We start from the raw sequence: 5,427 nt of genomic DNA on the forward strand, positions 1-5,427 counted from the left end.
TTCGTGCAATGCGTCCTTTTGTCGAAGAGACAAGCAAGGATATGCAGCTTTTGAAGGACAAATGGGAATCCATGGATGCTCGCCTTTCGTCTGTTGAGCTACAGATTCCTGAGGTTCAATCCAACACACAACGCATTGTTGCATTAGAAAAGACTGTCCTCTCTCTACAAAAGCACACGGAGGATTTGGAAAATCGCAATAGAAGAAATAACCTTCGTATTTACAATTTACCAGAAAATCTTGAGGGTGACAATCCAGTGACTTTCTTTACCACCTTCCTACCGAAACTTTTGGACATGCCTCCCTCTACATCCATCAGTATTCAAAGAGCTCATAGACTTGGCGCAAGAACAGACTCATCTCCTAAACCTCGTGGAGTTATCATCCTATTTTTGAAATTCACTGACCTTCTCTCGATTCTTTCAGCAGCAAGGAGCAAAAAACAATTGACTTGGCAAGGTCAACGAGTTTACTTATCTCAAGATGTCTCTAATGCCACTGCCTCCAGACGTAAGGAATTTCTAGCAATGCGTCCTTCTCTGCGTTCCCTGGGAGCAAGATATGGCTTGTTTCACCCTTGTACCTTCAGAGTCACTTATCGGAATAAGACTTGGTCATTTCAAGATCCTGGTGAACTACGCAACTTCATCTTTTTGCAGAGTGAGGAGGGGATGGACGCCTCTTCCTCTTCCTCTCCTTCGAACAGTGGCTGAAATGTTTTTGTTGTCTCCATGTATTGTTCTCTAGTAGTGTTTCTCTGCTTTCATGTACTCTTCTCTACTCCTTCTCTTAGTCTTCTCAATCTTCTCATCTTGTTTATCTTCTTTTTTCCTAGGTCTCCTTGAGTATGTTCTACATAAATCTTATTTCTAATTTCTGGCTATATATTTTGTGTCACTTGTTCCGTATGTTAACAATTGTCTCTTTTTTCCCCATGCAGATATGTATCGGATCCCTCCTTCACCATCTTGTTCCATCCTTTGTTCTTTTTTTTTTTTTTGTGAGGTCTCGGTGTGGTTCTGCTCCTGGTCCTGGTCCATCCGTCTTGTAACGCATCACCACCTCCCCACTTCCCCCTTTGTGTACTTCCCCTTTCAGGTATGTTTATTACAGTCATCCTTTTGGATTTGTACTGTCTTCTATGCCTTCTCGCTTTTCTTTCTTCTCCTTCTTTTGATGACCCTCTTTCCTTTCCTCTCTCCTTTTCCCTTTCCCCTTCTCTTTTTCCTCCTCCTCCTATCCTTCCTTCTACCCTTTTAACAGTTTTCATATTTTTTACCTCTTTAAAGTTTGAATTATTACTTGTACAGTATGTTTTTGCATTTTTCAATTTTGAACAGTTTATTATTCTTTCACCTTCAAAGTTGTTTCATGGAATGTGAAAGGATTTAACCACCCTATTAAACGGCAGAGAGTACTTTCACATCTTTTCTCTTACAATCCTGATATTGTTCTTATTCAAGAAACCCATCTTTCAGATATTGAATCTTTAAAGCTAAAGAGATTGTGGGTTGGTACTGTTTTGTTCTCTCCTGCTTCTCATAAAAAGAACGGTGTTGCTATTTTGATTCATAAACGTCTTAAGTGTAAAGTACTTCTTGAAGAAAAGGATGATGAGGGTCGTTGGGTTTTAGCTAAATTGCTCATTAATGCTATTCCAATAACTGTGTTTAACGTTTATGGCCCTACATGCTCTGACACCTCTTTTTGGCCCTCCATTACAGCAAAATGTGTTCAATACAAAGATGATTCTTTCCTGTTAGGTGGAGACTGTAATCAGATTATCGATCCTTTTCTGGATCGTAAATCCTCTGTTCGTTTTACCCCTCACAAGCCCCATAAACAGTTTCTTGATACTGTCACACAGATACATCTTGTGGACTCATGGAGACTCACTCACCCAGATATTATAGACTTTTCCTTTTTCTCTCCCCCTTATGCTTCTTTCTCTCGTTTGGACTACATTTTTCTATCCTCATCTTTATCTCAACACCTTCTATCCTCTTCGATTGAACCTATTGTTATTTCTGACCATGCTCCTATTATCACTGTATTTGATCTTCTTCCTCCTACCCCTAAATCTTCTCGCTGGCGCTTTAATTCTTCTCTTCTTACTGATCCTCTTTTTTCCTCCTCCTTTCGTTCTTTCACTTCTGAATTTTTCCTACTTAATTCTAAAACTGACACCCCTCCTCATGTTCTTTGGGATTCCTTCAAGGCCACAGCCCGCGGTTTTATTATCGATTTTGTCTCTAAAAAGAAGAAAAAGTTCCTTCAAAAACGTAAAGTTACCCTTGCACACATTAAGTCGTTAGAACATCAATTTTACACTTCTTCTCCTAATCATATGTCTCCTGAACTTCTTAAGGCTAAAATTGCTTTTAACAAACTTACTACGGATTCAGCTTCCTCTTTTCTTCTCCGGAGCAGTGCACGCTACTATGGAGGTCGCAATAAATCGGGTAAATTATTGGCTAATTATCTAAAATCGCGTAAAGAGCGCACTAACATAGACTCTATTTATTCTTCTTCTAATGTTCTTCTACATACAAATGCAGAAATTTTGGAGCAATTTCACTCCTTTTATGAATCTTAATACTCCCCTGAAAATCCCCCTACCCCAGAGCTTCTCCATTCTTATTTTGATAACCTACCGAAGCCAGATACTTCCCAACTTAATTTTTCGGACATTGATATTGATCTCACTATTTCTGAGTTATCCACTGCCTTGTCCTCTCTTACTAAAGGCAAAACTCCAGGACCTGATGGCTTTCCAGTTGAGTTTTACTTACACTTTTCCGATCTTCTTTTACCCAAACTTCTCTCTCTTTTTCAATCTTTTTGTTCTACTGGACTGGCCAAAGGCACATTTCAAGATGCTACCATATGCCTTATCCCTAAAGAAGGTAGAGATCCTAAATTTTGTAAGAACTATTGTCCTATATCTCTAGTTAATGTGGACTATAAGATTTTTGCAAACTTATTAGCTCTTCGCCTTGACCCGCTCATGCCACATCTCATCGGGAAAGAGCAATGTGGTTTTGTTAAGGGCCGTCTCACCTCGGACAATTCCAGACTCTTCCTTAATGTTTTAAGTAAGGCCCCCTCGCTGTCGATTCCCATTGCAGCCATCTCAGTCGATGCTGAGAAAGCCTTCGATCAGGTTGACTGGTCTTTTCTCATGGCTTCCCTGAAATGGCATGGCTTCAGTCCTAAATTTATCTCATATATTTCTTTAATATATTCTATGCCCAAGGCTTCCGTCCTCGTCAATGGTCACCTCACTTCCCCTTTCATACTTCAGCGTGGAGTTCGTCAGGGCTGTCCTCTGTCACCTCTTTTGTTTATTTTAGCGCTTGAGCCCTTCCTCTCTTCTATACGTAACAATCCCTCCATTTCTGGATTCCCGTATGGTGATCATCATCTTAAATTATCTGCCTATGCTGATGATATCCTTTTATTTATTTCAGACCCGGCTACCTCTGTTCCCTCTTTATTAACTGAATTTGAAAAATTCTCTTTGGTTTCTGGCTATAAAATAAATTCTGATAAAACAGAAATTCTTCCTCTAACTAAATTTTGCCTTCCTCACTTCTTCACTTCTACCGGCTTTGCTTGGAACTCTAGGAAAATAAAATATCTTGGTGTTCTTTTCTCTAACTCTATCTCCTCCTCTATTCAACTTAACATGACTGCGGTCATTTCTAGAATAGATTCTTTACTCTCCTCTTGGAATCCTTTATTTCTTTCTTGGTGGTGTCGTCTTGACTCCATCAAGATGATGATTGCCCCGATTTTAATCTACTTATTGTCCATGCTCCCAGTCCGTATCCCAGCGCTCTACTTCCGCCGCATTGACTCTGTTTTGTCCAAGTTTCTCTGGAAACAGAAAAAGGCTTGTGTATCTTTCTCAACCCTTCGTAAGTCTAAATTTAATGGTGGGACTAATTTTCCAGACTTTCGCCTCTACCATAAGTCCTTCTCGCTTCGTCAAGCTTCCCGCTGGTTATCACAGGAGATCTCCCCTTTTTCTCCCCTTTGGCTCTCTGTTGAACAGGAATTATTACTTCCTTATTCTTTCCAGGAGGTAATTCGTTTCACTGCTAAAGCCCCATGTCTTAACCCCCTTCTATTTAAACACACTTCTTCTCTTTTGCGGCCTTTAGTCTCCTCTGTCTCTGTCTCTCAGGAATCCTTCTTATTATTACCTATCTGGTACAACTCACTTATTTTAATACATAATAGACCTATTGCATGGCCCTCGTGGAGATCGAAAGGTATCATTTGGGTGTGTCATCTTTTTGATGGCTCATCTCCCTGTTCGTTTCCTCAATTCCAATCTCAATTTCATTGCCCTTCCTCTTTTGAAAAAGAAATTCTTTCTCCTTATGGAAACCATTCTTGATCGTTATTATTCTCTTCCTTCTGAAGGTTTACCGGCCTCGTCTCACCCTTTACTTACCATTCTCTCTACTATTCCTAAAGCTTCCCTTATTTATCGGTATTTCTCAGCCCCTGATCCGGATCGTCCCAAATCGAAATTGGAACTGTCTTGGGAGAAAGACTTGGGTTACTCCTGGTCAACGTCTCTTTGGGACAAGCTCTGGCCTAGGTCCTTGAAGATTTCCCGTACTGCCTCTCTTACTCAATCCCTTTTTTTCTTTTATCACAGACTTTACCTTTCTCGTCTTTCTATCTCTCGCTTTACACCCTCTCCTGTAGCTAATTGTTGGACCTGTAATGCTCCTAATGCTGATCTTTTTCACCTCTTTTTCCTCTGTCCCTCAGTTCACCTTTTTTGGACTCAGATATGGTCTCGTCTCTCCCGTATCTTTAACATCTCTGTTCCTTTTTCCACCTCTCTCGTTTTTCTGGGTAGCCTTTCAGATGCTTTGGACCTCCCTCCACATTCTCATGGTCTCTTTGTCCTTATGTTGGCCCTTGCATTACAACACATTGTTTCTAACTGGAAATCCCTGAATACTCTGTCCCTAAGCTGCTGGTGGAATCTAGTATGCCATTCACATCGACTGGATGTTGCTTTTGCGTCCTCCTGCAAACCTTCTCGAAATGTTGAACTATATTGGTTACCTCTCACCCTATATCTGGATCAATCCGCCAAAAAGACATATTCTTCGCTTTCATCTGATAATTTCAAACCCCCTTGAGCATATGTACTCTGCTTACGGTTTATGATGTTTTTCAATTTCACTAATGCAGTTTTTAAGCTTTATTCATGTTTTTTTATGAGGTTCATATTTCAGGTATTTGCTGAACATTGTGAATTTACTGTACTTTTTTTGCCGACACTCATTGTGTTTTATTTTTTATTCATTCTTCTATGTTATTAGCATGTTTTTATCTCCCTCCCTTCCCTTCCCCCCCACCTCCCCCTAAAAAATCTTCAAAATGCTTTGCTTTTTTATT

This window comes from Lissotriton helveticus, chromosome 5_1, assembly GCF_964261635.1.
Source record: "Lissotriton helveticus chromosome 5_1, aLisHel1.1, whole genome shotgun sequence".
Lineage (NCBI taxonomy): Eukaryota > Metazoa > Chordata > Amphibia > Caudata > Salamandridae > Lissotriton > Lissotriton helveticus.